This window comes from Alexandromys fortis, unplaced genomic scaffold, assembly GCF_014885135.2.
Source record: "Alexandromys fortis isolate MF-2015 unplaced genomic scaffold, M_Fortis_MF-2015_v1.1 scaffold_21, whole genome shotgun sequence".
In the NCBI taxonomy this organism is placed as follows: domain Eukaryota; kingdom Metazoa; phylum Chordata; class Mammalia; order Rodentia; family Cricetidae; genus Alexandromys; species Alexandromys fortis.
The window spans coordinates 9112221-9129736 of NW_026067905.1; the positions used below are offsets into that span (position 1 = coordinate 9112221).

The window sequence follows — 17516 nt, forward strand, 5'->3', positions numbered from 1 at the left end:
CCATCAGACTAAGTAGTTGATAGATCTGGATTAGTTCAAAGGTAGGAGAGAGAACCTTGCGGAATTTTCCCACTCACACATAACTCTATGGAATAAGAAGATTTACTTATAAAAATTACATTAGAAACCCCACAATAATCAAGAAGCAGTACACTGTGCTTAAGGTAGCAGCGACTTTCAGTTGCAGGATTCTGCAACTCAGGTGGCATTGGCAAACTTGGTAAAGGGTTAAGGACGCGATGCACCCGTGTATTTTGTAAGACTTGTTCTTGGTCCCCAACAGGACTTCACAACGAAGGCTCCTTAGATGACCTTCAGGCTCTTAAGGATGCAGCATAGGTAGTTTGGAACGCAGGCGCTCTGGAGACCCTTAGGTGCTGAGCAGATAGTGGAGCAGGCCTGCAGGTCCCATGGCAGACTGGCTGGTGTTCTCTGTTAAATTAGGGCAAACACTGGTCCCTGCTTCAGGTTCCCTTTGGTTAGGCAGGGCTGGTGTTCAAAACCTCGGCTATCTCTCAGGCTATCATTTACTTAACTATTATTACACAAATCATTCCGACAAAGCTCTTTCAAAGGCAGGCAGGGAATCAGGGCGGGCTGTGTGCTCTGCTCCACCTTCCAGGGGTCTACCTTCCCAGGTGGGAAGAAGATCAAGGACCGTTTGGAGAGTCAGAAAAGTTCAGAAAAAAATCTGTGTCACACACATTCCCTGGAAACTCAGAATAGCACAGGTCTCACTCCGCCTCTTGACTCCAGGCCGCATTTTCAGTTTGGTTTAGTTAGGCTGAAATTATAGTTTCTCTTAGAGTGATTAAGAAAAATCCAAACCGGTGTGATTTTCGGAGCATCTCAAATACTGACTGTCCGTGGAGAAAGTGTCCATCCGCTCCTTTTCAAGTGACTCCTACCCACAGCTGGTGTCAACTGGAGCTGAGAACTCCACCCCGGACTCCAGGGGAGCCCAAGTGGCAGGCCGGGCCGGAAAGGAGCAAAGTTAGAACGAAAGCAAAGCAACCCTGCGAGAGGCTTCTTAGAAATAACCACTTTATCTCACTTCTCTCTGGGGTGGATTTCACCCTTCTCCAGACAGAAGTGACTGAGAAGTCCCCTTCCACACGAGGGGCGGCTCCCAAATGTATTCTGAAAACAACAGCACAAAGCACTATAGAAAGTTTTGAAACTCACCTTTGGGACCCGCGGGAGGACTTCTGCGTGTGGGACCCTGGACCTGCTCGGGTGCTGTCTGGGTCACTTGGGCACAAGGGCGAGGTCTCAGTCCCTCCTCCAGCTCTTCCCTCCCCCTGCCAGGTCCGGGGAGGGAGGCGCGCTGCGGATCAGTGGGTGCCACCCATGCGGTGTGGAGGAAAGCACCCCCTGTGTTCCCTGCTGAGGTTTCGCGGCTCCCACCTCTGCTCCCGAGGTCAGGAGCTTGACTTCCTGAATCTGACTGGCTGACTCCTGCCGCTCCCCAGTCCAGCCCCACGCCTTAAACTAGGGCGCACACGCCACAGCCACAGCCACAGCCCAGTCCCCTTCCTCCGGGGCTCCCCGCCAGTGCCCCCACCCCGCCCCGCTGTGACGTACTTTTGCCCCTCCGCCCCGCCCGTGCTCTCCTTGAGCTGACAGATGTCCCAGTGTTCGCAGGGAGGTGGGGTGTAAACTCCCAATCCGGAAAACAACAGCCTGGTGTTGCCTAACGGATGGGGCTATCTTCTAGGAAAGGGGATGGAGCCTCTTAAGGGAGAGCAGGCTGCAATGCCTCATCCCCACTAGGTATCCTTGTGTGTGTGCTTCAAGGCATCATCGCCTGGAAAATCTTAGGCTGCTGACTGAAGACACTGGGGAAAAGTGATAGGAGCCGCCCTGAAGTTGTTAGGAGCACAGAAGGCAGAGACAACAGACTTCAAAAAGTTCTCAGGACTTTCCCCCTCTTACTTCATTTGTTCTTTGCCTGCTTACATTCAGATCTCTTGGTTCTAACTCCGCCTGCAAATGTAAAGGCTCTGATGATAAAGAGCCTCCAGGAAAGGTGGAAGGTGTGATGGGCGGCTAGGAGGCTGTGGGCAGCTAGGAACATCACCAGAATCACCTTGGGAGATCTCACCACGATAAGGACATGAGATTCTGCCCATTGGATTGTAGGTGGCAGGGGCAGAGTTGGTGCTTGCTTCCCAGTGACTGTGCCTGGGCTATAGGTTCCCTTTGGCCTTTGCGTGCCTGAATTAAAATGACTGGTGAACCGGTCATAACTGAGAAACAAGAGTGTTCTTCCTGTTTACTTAAGAGAAGTCAGCTGGCCCTGGGTTGACAGGCTGAAGAGAAGGCCCAGCATTCATCCAGAAAGGTCAAGAATAGTTAGGTCGTGGTGGGTTTTTTCCCCTTCAGACAGGGTTTCTCTGTAGCTTTGGAGCCTGTCCTGGAACTAGCTCTTGTAGACCAGGCTGACCTCGAACTCACAGATATCCACCTGGGATTAAATTCCTTTGCCCTCACTGCCCTACCTGGGGTCTTCTTTCAAAGGCAGATTAATCAGAGTTCTTCCCAGAAATCCCAGCAGAGAGAACTTGATCTAGGTATGTTGTTGTGTGTTTGAAATCAAGTTTCACAATATAGCCCTGGCTGGCCTGGAACTCACACTGCAGACCAGGCTGGCCTCACAAAGATCTGCCTGGCTATGCCTCTTGAGTGTTGGAATTAAGGGTGTGTTCCATTGTGCCCTGCACCCACCCAGATTTGAATAAGAACAGAAGAGTGCCCCAGAGGTCTTACGTGGTCTCAGAGGAGTTAGTATGGTTGAGTGGGTGGGAAGGGGAAGGTCAGGCTGTGAAAGAAGACAGAGTTCTTAGCAGGACTCCATCAACTACAGGGTGGGGGGGAAGGGGGAGTGGCGAGATGCCAAGATGGAGGGCTTCCCTGGTGTGTCAAATCTGAAGCCCAGGTCTGGAGTCTAATGGAGCAAGGTGCTGGATGAAGACAGACTTGGGGGATGACATTCCTTAAGTGAAAAGCTGGTGTTTGGAGGCTGAGACTCCCCCAGGACCTACAACTTTAAACGGTATATCATTTTGTCTGACACCCTACATGTGTGAGATGTAATTTGACCCTCCCTTTGAGGATTGTCAGTAACCTTCTTCCCCAAGGTCATAGCTAACACCCCCATCCCCAGAAGAGAGAATGGCTGATGTGCAAGTCTGCTTTGACACCTCCTGGGCAGGGGAAGACAATGGAAAATGCTTTCCTGAACAACTTTATTGACGGGTTCAGGCTGAGTTGACAGAACATTGCGTTTTAGGAAAACAAAAACAATAACTCAGATAAATGAAACGAAAAAAAAAAAAACGAGGAAGCCAGCACGAGCTTTGTGAGTATGACAGTAAGATATGGAAGAGAAGCCAGATGTTAATCTATAGGGCAGCATCTCACTGTTGTCTTAGATCACAGGGAGGCAAGTCTTGTAAAGAGACAAATTGGGGACCTGATCTGTGGCAAGACGGCAGGTGTGCTGTCACTGAATTCCAAGGCTCGAGGGTCTGTTGTGGTGCTGACACCCCGAGGAAGACACATCCATGACACGGGCAAAGGAGTAAACATCCGGCCGGGAGGTTTTCATTCTGGATGGATGACATATCCCTTACGTGAAAGTAAGTCAGAGCGTCCACCTACTGCTTCACCCCTTTGGCAGTGAAATCTCAACTCTTACTTGAACTCATGAATGGCCCCAAGCAACCACAGTGCTGTTCCAGGTTTTAAAAATCCTCATTAGTTTTCTTGGTTTTTTTTTTTTTTTTTTTTTTTTTTTTGGTATAGATCTTTGAAGGTGGTCAGGAAGTTAGTGGGCTCCAAGTGGCGTGAATCGGAGCATTAACACATCTAATTAAGAAATAAAAGGCCGAAACAGCAAACTTGTGAACCAAGACTGGAGATTTAACCCCCCCCCCCCCGCCCCGTTGTGGGTGACTACCCCTCACTGACTTTAGCACCTGATGAGCTCTGGTTCCATATCACGATATTGCAGACAAAAACTGTTGGCTCCCTCCCAGATGTCGTGGGAACCAAGAGGACATTAAACATTGAATTTCAGCCTGCTTTGAAGGTGAAGACTGACTACGCTTGTTCTCTCTTGGCAATGTCCTATGTCAGACAGGTCAATGGCAGCGTTGGCCAGCCCTGATTCATCTGCGCAAGCCACCTGTGGGAGACAGTTTTCCATCAGGTCACCCACCCAGAACAGTGCTGCATAACGATAACAAGAAGAGGGGTGTCTCCATCCGAGTGAGAAATATTAAATGAGGACTATTGCATTATTATCACCTAAAACTGGTGCATTCTTGCCTGCAACAATGTTTGATGCTCAGGCATGTCCAGGCTTTGACTCTGCAACACAATAGTGTCATCTGCAAAAAGCCACGGAAACAGGGTACAAGAAAGAGTGAAATAAAAGCACCCACACTTTGCAGTGGTTCAGGGGCAGTCTATCATTTTGTGCTGGTCTGTATATAGAGCTACCCTTGGTTGGTTCCGTATGCCTCTGGGGCAGACCATGAATTCTGCCCCACTCTATGGACAGGCTCCATAGAGGTGAGAGCAAGCTATTAAAAGAAGGCAGAAGGGTTGCTGGGCAGACGGAGGGTGTTAGGGGGAAGTGATGAAACTGTCAGTGTGGGCAAGATGAGCGCAGACTTGTTCCTTAGATCTTAAGATGCAGCTGCATCTGAGAAGCCTGAGAAAGGCAGGTTCAGGACAAGTCGTTGGAAATACTGCTGGTAATGAGTTTGCAGAATGGATTATCTCCCAGAAGTGGCCCAACACTGGCAGTATACGTGGATTCCAGCAAGCTACGGACAGGCGTGTGAATGGCAGAGCTGTAATGGAGAGGTTAGGAAAGCTGAGATGTCCACCAAGTGGCTGGGAGCTCAAGGTGGCCCCACAGTATAGACCTTTGGTCTTTGCAGCCAGAGGAGTCCTGGCCTCCGTGTGCTCAGATTTGAGCCAATGGATGACCCATACACTCGCTCCCCATCTTACGGTGTCAGTAGCCTTGGCTTCATACAGACAACAGAACTGCTCTTTTTGCCTGTCTTACTTGGTAAAACATGTTACTCTTTCATTTTGGCTCTCAGCTTCTGAAAAGAGTTTGAATATGCCTTCAGACTGATTAGTGTGTATATACACCTCTTGCAATTAGATTCCTGTCAGGCTTTCCTCCTAAATTATCAGATTCATACATAAGTGTCTCTAATTTTGAAAGCTCCTCTGCAGAAAAGCACTAACAATACACTTTTCTCAGAAATACGTCTTAGCAGGTCCTCCAAAGTGGATGCTGGGCAAGAATGTTGCCTTCACGGCCATTGTGCCAAATTTTAGTGTTGGTTGTGGAGAGGGAGTTAAGGAAACTTTGGGTTTTCTCTTCAAATAATCCACCTGTCCCCCAAGCCCCTGCTTCTTGTGCTCTATGCTTTCTTCAGTGTTCACGTATGTCATAGGAAACAGCTCTCTGCCCCACCTCCCCGAGTACAGGCATGACTCCAGCAGGGTGGTTTTTGTATTTCTGGGCACTAAGGGGCTCAGTTTTCATTTTCAGTCTCTAGTTCAGAGTAACCCCAGTGCTGTTTTCAAAGCCATTTCATGGAGATAGGGCCTGCCTTTGTGAACTGACACCTGCTGCCTAGAGCCCTTTGCTGGATTCCACCTTGGCTTTGTTAATGTAAACAGTGGGCATCTGGGTTCCATTCTTGTGGCGGGCACATCAGAGCAGGAGAGCCCACAGAGTTCTCATTTGGCCTCTTTTTGTGGTTTCCTTTGTCACCTGCTCTTCTCGTGGGGATGGGTTTAATTATTGATTTATTGAGCGAGCCTGCTGTACGGGGTCCCAAAACCTCCACAGAGCAGGTAGAACATCTCTTGTCACTTTGTTGAACAGATCCCTGGGAAACCCTTGCTCCCTCTGCCCAGCCCATTCATTCTGGCAGAAAGTTCCGTGAAGGCAGAAACTGTTGGAGCCTCTTGCCCGAGGCCCCATGAAATAACTGTGGCTTTGAAATTTGCTTCCTTGACTACTTCAGTGACTCAGAGCATCAGTGTTGCCACAAACCAACTTCCTGTCCCCCGGGGGTGGCTCTTTCATAACAGGCAAAAGGAAGGGCTTGAAAGAGAGATAGGAGAGAGAGAGAGAGAGAGAGAGAGAGAGAGAGAGAGAGAGAGAGAGAGAGAGAGAGAGAGCGCAAGCGCGAGCGCAAGAGAGAGCGCAAGGATGAGAGAGCCCTCATTTACCAGGTTACAGGAGTGAGTTCTTCCTGTTTTAATGACTGTTGATGCATTGCTTTCTTTGTGCCAAGTTCTGTACTTTGTGTCAGTAGAAAACTGTTTAAAATGAAAGGCTACACTCTGTAATTTGGATTTAATGGCAGTAAGACCGGAACACTCAAAGAAATTTTCTTAATGAAGGTGGATTGACCAAAATGTGGAGGTACAAAAGAATTTGAGAGTGCGGTGAGAGAGTGAGTGAGTGATCTCTGGCTGGGTAGAACATGAGCAAAGGTGTTGCAACAGAACAAACATGGCAGGACTGCTCTGTGCCTCTCTGAAAGATTCCAAACTATGAAGGAAAGCATTATCCAGAATTTTGCCACCCTAAATAACCACCGTAGCATTTTAGTATGTGTTATTATAGTCTCTCAAGGAGATTGGAGTTAGAATTTCTATGTAGGTAATTGATATCACTCCAGATTTTTGATAATGAACTGAATACTAAAAAAAAAAAAATGGAGGTAAACCTGGTGGCTTTTTGTAGCTTTTATTTGAGTGCAGAGAGACTGAATTCCGAAACTTCACTGGATGGAAAGAACATTACATAGTCTAGCTTCTGTGTTCATTGTGTATTTGTGTGTATGCATGTTTGTATATGGTGTGTCATGCCACAGCCTGGGTGGAGCTCAAAGGACAAAGGTGGGAGTCAGTTCTCTCCTTTCACCACGTGGTCCTGGGGACATTGGCTAAGCTATGCTTCCTGTGCTAGTTTCTGCCTGTAAGACCAAGTAATGATCACTTATAAGTTCTTGATCAGTGAGGAGTCCCTGCTGCTGAGCTCGTCATCCAGAAACTGAATGAGCCCCTGGAGGATGCTGTGGAGGGACCGCTGCACTTCAAGGGAGGATTCAGTGTGACTTTTCTCAAGCCCCTAATTCTAGGATTGGCATTGTTAGTTGTGGAAACTCACATTTACATAAATTATGGCACCCTTTCCTCTTAAGATTTGACTGCAGTTGACTTATTTAATATGTGTTATTGGGTAATATGGTAAATGTTACTGGGCAGTAGATGTCAACTTTGAAACACCAAGGCTAAGTCCCTCCCTCCCTTCTCTCTTCTGTTTTCTTCTCCCTTCCTTTCTTCCTTTTGTTTTTGAGACAGTGCTTCACTCAGGCTGACCTGAGCTGGAAGCTATCCTCCTGCCCCAGTCTCTAAGTGTTGTGATTACAGGCACAACTAACCATGCCCAGCTTGCTAAATTCTTATATAGTAACACTACTATGTTAACACTGGAAGCCTACCATATACCCCTTATGGGGAATATTTCAGGAAAAATTCTGACTTCTATCGTGCCTCTGTCCTCCTAGCTCCATGATCTCGGTGGTTCCTCAAGACTGAGGTGGAAGCAAGCCCTTTGTATTCCCACAGGCTCTGTGCTGGTCTGCTGTATAATTGCCCCGCACTAATGAGATTGGCCATTTATATGTCCCCTACCTGGACTGTAAGCTCTGTAGGCAGGACAGTGCCTGGCAAATGGTAAGTTGCTTGATAAATAGTTGCCATTGAATGAAGACCCTTGGCCACAGGGTGGAATCTAGGAAGCTTTTGTTTCCTCCTGTGCACAAGGACAAGTATGATAACCCCATCCGTGCACTTGGTGCTGTACGCGTTCCCAAAGCAGGCGCTTCTTTTCTTCCTCAGTATTCCTTTGGATCTGCATCTTTGTCTTTCGAAATCTCTGGAAGCATAACTGGGACCAAGTATGGAAAGGCTATAAGTAGGAAAAGCAAATAGCTGAAGGTGGTTCAGGGATAGGGAGAGAGGACAGGATGACAAGTCTCGTCTTTAGTCAGACACGGTGCCCACATTCCCTCAGATAGATGGATCATTGATGAGGGAGGACTCCTCCCCCGGGGGGGGGGTATTGGGAGTATTGGAATGCCTGTCTCTAGCATCCAGCTGCTTCCAGGCAAACAGAAAGAGGAAGCCACTTCTCCAGCTAGCCTCCAACTCTGTTCAGCATCACCCTTTCTCGAATTCTTCATTCGAGACTGAATTCCAGTGAGGACTGGATCTGAAGTGTCTGCATCTTACCGTCCAGGTGTGAAGACGCTGGATCCAGGGACCTGGGAGATTCACACAGGTTCCACCTAGAGCTCGAAGAGGGAAAACATGTACGAACATATTGTCCACTTCTCTAATGAAACCAAGTAACCCAGTTTTTAGCAGCTCTTAAAAACGTGGGTGAAAGATTACTTCTATATATGGCCAGAGAATAGTTGCAGCGTTAGCTTCCTGGTGGACACGCTCCAGTTTTTTCCAGACCTGCAGACTCCAGAGACTCCCCGGCTGGACGCTGGTTTCTATGGTGCGCATATAATGAGATTCAGCAATGGAAAATTTGGCTCTCGGCATGATTGCCTTTACTTTCTTCAGACCCCCTCACTGCCACACAGGCACGCTCTTGCCTCTGCTCTCTTGGAATGCTGCAGCTAAAAGCAAAGAATGACGTTCCCGCAGCTGTGGCCCTGATAAAAATAGAAAGTTTGTTTATTTTTATGTTCATAAAATTTTTTTCCTGCTGCTGCTGCCGCCGCCACTGTTGTTGTTATGAGTGGAATTCCCAGGCCGGAAGAGGACTGACCGACAGCACTGGTCCCTTGCCAAATGGATTCTAGCCTCTCTCTGGCTGTGTGTGTGTGTGTGTGTGTGCGTGTGTGCGTGTGTGCGTGTGTGTGTGTGTGTGCGTGCGTGTGTGTGTGTGTGTGTGTGTGTGTGTGTGTGTATCATATCTAGCCTAGTATGGACCAGAAAGCACTAAGTGACCTATTTTCCTTTATGAACCTCTTGGTTAGTGGGCATCTGGTCTCCAGAACTTGGAGGGGGGTTCTTTGGTTTGAGGGCAATCTTGCTGAATGTCCTTCTCCTTTAGGCACGGCTGTCTCTTTTGTCATGGCCGGCTCATAACAGAGGTGTGACTAGAGGAAAGAGCCTTGAATAAGGAGGCAAGAGCCTTGTTCTTCTTGGGATTCTGTTACTTAGGGTCTAACAAGAGACCCTGAACAAATTTAACCCCTCTAAACCTCCGTTTCATCATCTGTGCAATAGATATAATGGTCGATGCCTAAGACTCAAATGAAATTAATGCGAATGAGAGGTTCAAGGTGTCTGCAAACGAATTCTCAGTTCAAGTTCTCCAAACATGCCCAGGAAATAAAGATTTCCTATATTTATAGGGTCCTGAGTATCCTCCCCCAAAGCGTGATGGATGAAGTCTGTGTGGGATGTGTCTATCTTCTTATCACATTTAATTCAAGATGAGCAAAACACAAGTCTGTATTGAAAACCTAGGAGATGGTGTTTTAGGTTACTATTGCTGTGATGAAATACAATGATGATGATGATAACTTTGGAAGTAAAGAGTTTATTTGGCTTATGTATCCTGAATCACAGTCCTCTGATGGGAGACAAGTAGGAACTCAAACTGGACAGGAACCTGGAGGCAGGAGCTGACGCAGAGGCCATGGAGGGGTGCTGCTAACTGGCTTGCTCCTCTTGGCTTGCTCAGCCCTCTTTCTTATAGAACCAGGACCACCAGCCTAGGGATGGAACAACCCACAATGGGCTGGGCCCTCCCTCATCAATAACTAAGAAAATGTCCTACAGGCTTGTCTACAGTCTGGTCTTATGAAGCCATTTTCTTTGCTGAGGCTTCCTCCTCTCAGATGACTGTAGCTTCGGTCAAATTGACTTAGAAACTAGCCCTGGAGAGATGGTTGAAGTGAAAGGAAAGAGTCCTAGATTAGGATGTCGGGGCATGAAAGGCGGCAACACTTGCCTTTCTGTTGGTTTACTGTAGACTCTGGAGGAAGGGTTCTGTTGTGTACCTTACCACTTTTCTCAGCCTACAGAGCCATGGTTAATAACTGCTTGCTCCAGCTTGGAAGGGTTCTCCACTTGCTTAGCTATCTAGAACACTGAACACATACCACACACATAGCGATGGACATGTGTTTTCCAGAGAGGGTTCTGGACGGTTACCAGTGATTCTTCCTACTCTAAGGTCCTGGCTGAGAATGGTTGTTGTCTTTGTCTTATTTCAAGCCACTGTAACTGTTTTTTTTTGCTCATTTTATGCTTCTTTAATTAATTAATTTATTGTGAAGAACTGTCATATATGCGGGGCTGGTTCTGACTCATGGCTCACATTAGACTCTAATATTGATAAGGTTTTAATCTGAGAATTTATTTCAAGGAAGACTCCTCACTTTGTTTCCCTTATTTAAAATGTATGGGATTTGGTTTTTAGATGCATCCTCTCTTCCCACTTAGTTGTCCCATATCCTTTCCCACCTTGGTATTTTCTCAAGCTGTAAATGTACACAATAAACTAGGTTACTGTGATCTTATTGTACTAGAAGAACACATATACTTCTGGTACAGAACGGAAAGGACCCCAACTCTACCACCAAAGCTTCCTGCTCTGGCATACACCATTTTTATAGGACCTGTCTGCAGAAAACCAGGTCCAGAAAGTACAGGATTTCCACAAAGAAGCCAAAGGGACTTTCCTGAAACCCTTGTATGTGCAGAAAAACCAGGCTTACTCTGACCATTATATGATCTTCCTGGGGTGTTGGAAATGAGACCTCTGTCACCTCTTCTCAAGTCAAGTGCAAACAGACTCAACGTTCATGAGCAAATCTTCGTACCAAACACAGGCCTGCATGCAGAGATTGAGAATCAGATGAGAGGTAGCAGAGTTCCTGGACTGGCACAGTTCAGGATCATAAAGATTATATCCCATATGAATCTGGATAAGAGAATCTGTATCCACGTCTTAGCCATGTCTTCCTGTGCTCAAATTTATGTGCATCAAAACCTGCTTTGTTTGGAATTTCTTGGCTCTTCATGAATTCTGTCTTAGATTAAGCAAAATTAATCCTGAGATGATTGACAACGTTATTGGTGACCCACATGAGATCCTCAGTTCCGAGGGTCTCCCGGGGCTGACAGCAGTGGGGATTGGCACAGACTTGCTTTGTTATCACAAAGTGGCTATTTGACCCTCTGCTTCAGTGTTAGGTTCTGGTCCGGCCACTTCCTGCTGTGCAGGTCTTCCCACAGTGCTCTCTTCTGTTTTCCTGACCTTTTATTCTGTAGTCAGTTTTTATCCCTTTGATTTCCATTTAAAATTGCTCACCATTTAAAACTCATTTTATTTAAGGTGTATGAGTGTTTTGCCCATGTGTATGTATGTATAGCGTGCATCTGCCTGGTGCACAGGGAGGTTGGGAGAGGGAGCTGGATCCCTTGGCACTGGAATTACAGCTGGTTATGAGCTTTCATGTCAGTGCTGAAGGCTGAACATGGCCCTTCTACCAGAGCAACACATGTTTTAAACTGCTGAGCCTTCTCTCTAGCCCCTTGCTCACCATTCTGATTCTGGTGGTAGTCTGTGTTGTACCTTAGACATCTGTAGCAGGGACAGAATGTGGCCGTGATAGGCCTGGCTTGAAGGGCCCTATGGTCTAGACTGCCAATCAGCTTGCAACATCTCTGCCAGTCTCTGCTTTGGTTTTGAAAGTTTTATATTTGGTGTGTTATTTTTCTGTGATTGTCTTCCTTCTCTTCTCCTGGCCACTTGCAGCATTCTCTGAGCACCTCAGTGTTGTCTCCGAGTAGGTATCCATTAACCACCTAGGATTTCTAGTTGCGCTATAGAGCACCTTCTCTTGCTCTTCAGTTATGATGAATTGTGATCTTGAATTTAGTAGGATATGAACTTGGTATAAATTTGAGGTTATTAAAAATTCCTTAAAAGTTTGAGATACCACACAAATCCTGATGGGAAATGTCTCCCCCTTTCCTTCTTAGTCCTAGATTGCTAAACCTCACCAGCAGCTCCACTCCTGGGTCTTATCGGAGCAGGACTGGTTATATACCCAAGTGGGAGTCTTTCTTGTAGGCTTTATACCTATTACCCAGATCTTAAATTGTCAGTTACCACCTCTGTAGGCATGAGGATTACTCCTGGCAAAACAGAAAACCCTCCAATAGGATATCTTGTTGAATTAGGAGCGGCAGGGCTGTGTCCCCGGCACCCAGCCGCCCACATGGCTAGCTTATGCCCGAAATAATTACACGGAAACTGTATTCTTTTAAACACTGCCTGGCCCGGCTAGTTCCATCCTCTTATTGGTTAGCTCTTACATATTGTTCTAACCCATTCCTAATATTCTGTGTAGCCCACGAGGTGGCTTACCAGGGAGGATCTTAACCTGCGTCTGTCTGGTGTGGGAGAACCATGGCGACTCCTGACTCAGCTTCTTTCTCCCAGCATTCTGTTCTGTTTACTCCACCCACCTATGTTCTAACCAATAAAATGGGCCAAGGCAGTTTCTTTATTATAATTAACCAATGTCCTTCCTCCATCAATATCTGACTCCTAGTTGGTACCAATTTAAGCTTGATGTCTCAAGAAAAAAACTGCCCATTTTCCTTTTACAATATTGACTTGCCTAAATACAAGCTGGAAGACAAAGAGCATTGGCCAGAAAACTGGTCCCTAAAATCTGTTTGTTGTCATCTTCAAACCCAAACTGATCTGGAAGAAGAATTGAGGCGAAACCCTTCATTTCCATGAAGTTATACAGGACCCTGGGCTGATGGGCTTCTGCTGCATTGGTGTGTCTATAGTTTCGAAGCTCTCTAGGCCTATTGACTCTAACCCAGACATTCTGACTGATTTCTGTCTTTAACTTGTGCCTCACTAGCAGCTTCAACATCAGAATCTTGGACCTTCTCCATTTCTGGCACAAACCCCTACTATATTCTCTTCAATGGTACCTTCTGTGAATCTTACATCAGGTGATAGCTTCATCTGTCCTGGCTCCTTTTCTGCCATGTCTGAAGTAGAAGGCCTCTATTCTCTGACCATGGGACTACCTACCCAATGATCCTGTTTTTAATGGGGCCATGGAACAAATTGGTGGTCCCTGTTCCCTCTTCATCAAGGGGAAGCATGTAGCCATAAGGGGTGTCAGCTGGAAGTGAAAGAATTATTAGAGCATGTGTTCTCTTCTTAGTAATGTGTACAGTCCAGTGTAAGGAAAGACTTGGCAACTTCCCATAAATTCTTTTATGGATACAACAATGAGATCCTTGAGTTTTACCTTTGTCTTGACTTGGAAGGATATCATGGTGCTGCTAGCTCACTGTCAGTGATAAAAGACGTAAAGAAAGTGTTCTTTAAAAGAAGCTCATGGGCTAGCAGCTGGCAACCAAGGCCACAGTATTCTTGACCCAAGGAAGATGTGATCACTAACTCCGATTCTTGCAGGATTCACAAAGAGGAATTTTCTTTGGTCCCAGGAAAGGCCAACTGCACGACAACCAGCTCTGAACCCAAGCACAAACATGGTCCTTGGAGAGAGAAAAATCATCACTGTCACATAGCAGAGCTTCAGGAGTCTTTGGTGCGGCCATAGGAAAGCAGGATTTTTAGCAGATACCGGGGATACCTTTGTGTCTTCATCAGACTTGTTGGCCCTTTCTCCAGGTTGACTGCACAGATGGAGATGGGCAACCTAGGGTCAGAAAATTTGCCTGTCCCCTTCATTTTGAAAAGGTCCCCCAGTTCTCCTAAAAGGAGAACACACAAAGGTCTTCATACAGCCAGAACAAGAGAGTCATTTGTTAGCTCTCCTTTGGTGTTTGTGGATATCTTCACAGGGTGTGCTAAAGCGTGTGATTGAGGTCTATAAGTAGCTTTTATAAGGGATGGTTCCTAAATTTGGACTTCTTGGGTCTCTCCAGAGTAACAATGACCCCTCTTTTATAGCTAAAGCTAATCAGGACTGGCATTTAGCTTAGGAATTGAGTATTTTCTATATGCAAAGAGAAAGAATAATAAGAAGGGAAGAGAGAGACAGACAGTGCAGTTCTTTTATATGTGCAATCTAGATTCAAATATTTATTTTAATGCAGAAGACAGGACTATTTAAGAGGAAGAGTTGGGTGTGAGAGGAGAGATGGGCCAGGTAGGTAGTAGAGCGAGTGAACATGAGCAAAGCCCAATGGTGTGCATGTATGAAAATGTCAGAAGCCCATTGTTTTATGTGATTACTAAAAATTAATTTTAAAAATTGGAACAAAAAGAATTTTTGGCACTCGGAGTCTTTAAGAGAAGTTCAAAAGACAAGTGAAAATATCAAAGATGTTTAACTAAACTGTCAGGATATTCAGGGAGCTTGGTTCAAATATTTCTCAGGCTTTTTCATTTTACAACAGCACCTACGGTGGGATTAAAATTAACCCCCTTTGAGATAATGGATGGCAGGTCATTTGTCACTCATGACCTCTTAATAGATGATGTCAGCTGGGTCATAAGATGCATAGTTAGTCTGAAGCAAATCCAAAGAGCAATATAAAAATATGGGAGCAAGCTAGTCCTAGGAAGTACACGTCAATACCCTATTACCATATGCCTAGATCCGCTCTTAGGGCTCTGTGCATGGAAATGCCTCCCCAGGTTTGCCCCCAGGCTTTGTCTTCATCTAAGGGTGTCAGCCCAATAGCACCACTTGGTTTCCAGCCTCCTTCCTACTCACTGGGTTAAAACCCAGCAGCCCAAACCAGTGTTCACTGTGGATGAGGGAGGAGGTAGGAGGAAGCTCAGCTGCCTCTTAAGCCCTGCAGATTCCAGGGTGAACATAGCATCTCAAGATTCATTGCTAAGAGGAAGGCCCTCTATCTCCACTGTCTGTCCAGCTTTTGGTTTGGGTAAAGTCTCTAACTAAAGGGTTCAGTTCCTCAGCTATTCATTGGCTTGTGCACTCCTGGGATGCACTCCTGGGTTTCTTTGTGGCCATTCATTAACCTTCTTCTTTACACGAATTCCAGTTTTGTGGTTTTTACTCCCTAGCAAGTATTAGCTTATTGCTGCATAAAAAATACAATTTCAGAAAAATACATTACTAATATGCTGGGATCTAGGGAATAGGTGTCACTTGTCTTGTGACAGGGTCCAAGAGGGTAACTGGGTTAGTTCTAGCAGGAGTTGGGTACTTTTGCTGAAGTACGTTGCTGGAGTAGCTTCATGTACTATTCAGCCACTCTAAGAATCTTAGTCTATAAACTGTCTGGTCCAGAAACTGCAAAAACCATCACTGATCACTTTGAATTACTAGCTGTGCTTGCCATGTGCTTGATAGCCCTTTGTCCTTATTAGTATGGCTTACTACGTTAGATAGCCACATGGGATGAAGGGAAATAAGCGGATGGCTCTGTACTTTTGGACAAGACAATGCTATAGGCACTTCCATGTGGGATACAGTCAGGTTTCCTCTACCCTCTTTATCATGATTCCTTACTATCTTGGTTCCATTTGTAAATAAACTGTTGATAATGCTTTGTGGTTGAAGTTTTAGCATTTTGATTATGTCTGTGTTTTCTAGGCTATACTAGTTCTAAGCAGCCAAATGAATGGTTACACAATGCTTTTAACTGGTATCTTCGTGGGGAGAAAGTGGGCCATATACCTTCTCAGAGGAGCCAATGAGATTGTTTTCAACTGTCTCCAAGACAATGTTCCCGATCATCAGGACACAGTTTCCAAACACATAGACTCTTATCCATGTTCCCTGGAGATAAAGGGCCTTCAAATGTTGAATGGGGTATGAGACATAGTAGAGAGGGCCCTGCACCCCTGCCAAAATTAGCTTCTCTGATAGAAGTTGTTTTTACGGGATGTGTCCACAGGTAATCAGGCCCAGGAACTGGTAACTTCTTCCAGTGCTTACAAAGAGATTATCCCATAAGATTCATATGCATATAATGCCTGATTCAACCATTAGATGACTTCCCAGGGGCATTGCTAATGAGCCTCTGTCATCTTTCTGTGTCCCAAATATTAACAGGCTCAGCGCAAAGAGAAACTTGGTGCCGAGAGCAAAGATCAGATAACATGTGTGCAAGTAATCCTGGACTGTGTGTGGCAACCGTTACTGTGCCTGTGTAGGGATGACATCCAGACTATTAAACAGCATGCCTGACACCTCGGAGTGCCAATCAAAGAACCAGTATCCCTGCATGCCCTTCTTGTGTTCAAGCACAAGTTCCAGGAAACCCTTGTTTAGTCTGTGCTGCTTGTGCCTTTCCTGATTTCTCTCTTGCGTTGAACAAAAAGCCACAGGTTGGTTGATAATACTCTGAGTTTGAGTTTGAGTTGTTGGAGACAGTCTGAGGATTGCTTGTCCTCATCATTATTTCTGAACAACAGAATTTATTAGTCTTGACGCTAGGTTTACTTAATTCAAGATAACTCAAATGTCAGGCTACCACATATTTGTTGTTTAAAAAAAATCAGTTGTATTTCAGTGTAATTTCCCCCATATCTTTTATTTTATACAATAAAAGATTCTTTTCTGCCGTTGCTAGCTCACTGAAGGGCTAATCTGTGTGAAAGGTTAGGGCCTTGGCCTGAGGAATAATAACTAGGTTGCAGTGGAATTGGCTACATAATTTTCAGAGGTCAAATGAAATGAAAGTGCAAGCTCTCCTGATCCGAGAGTCTCAAGAATTGTAAAATGGCAGCAGCAGAGCATTAAAACAAGTACAGAGCCCGGCGGAACCCGGGCCTTGTGCGACTGGACAGAGCACGGACTGCGAAGCTGGTCCTGCTTCATAGAATTTCCCGAAGGTCAAAGGGCCCGGCACAGCGGCTGTCCAATATCCAGATTGTTCTGAAGAACTGACCTGGCGAATGCCCACGCTGCCCCGCTGGGCACAGATGCCTCAGCATGTCCCTATGCCATGCTGACCGCAAATGCTGGACACCTCCCTTGAAGCTGCTTCCACGGACCCGTTCTGTAGACTTCACAGAGCTGTCCCCAGTGTCGGAGTGAGTTCTGTGCAACTCCTGATCTTTTGAACCACTAGTTTCCAATCTAAGCTCATGGGTCGTGTGCTTTTGATTGATGAAGCTGGTTCACAGCCAACCTGCCAACCACTTCTGTTGTTGCTAGCTTATATTGATGGAAATAAGCCCGGCCTCACCGGGAGAGGGAGTTCACACGCATGAAAGAGGCTCAGCTGCTAAGCAGCCTGAGTGAGAAACATTCCTGATGGATCCCGCCATCTGAGGAGTCCTCCCGGGCCACTTTCAAAGAATATGTGGCTCCCTTTAGGTAGACAGGGACATTTGACAGAGTACACTTTCTTTATGAGTGGAAATATTTTTAATTTCTAGGACATTTGGATGATTT

At 46.0% G+C, this 17516-nt stretch overlaps 1 protein-coding gene across 1 annotated transcript in view; it reads right to left on the reverse strand.

Annotated features, from left to right (window-relative positions):
• Kiaa0040 (KIAA0040 ortholog) overlaps nucleotides 1-1532 on the reverse strand; it is a 35446-nt gene extending 33914 nt beyond the window's left edge. Inside the window, exon 1 of the mRNA XM_050135408.1 lies at nucleotides 1186-1532. The gene's annotated coding sequence lies outside the window, so the exon portion shown is untranslated. The remainder of the gene's footprint in view (nucleotides 1-1185) is intronic.
• Between the last annotated feature and the right edge of the window lie 15984 nt (nucleotides 1533-17516).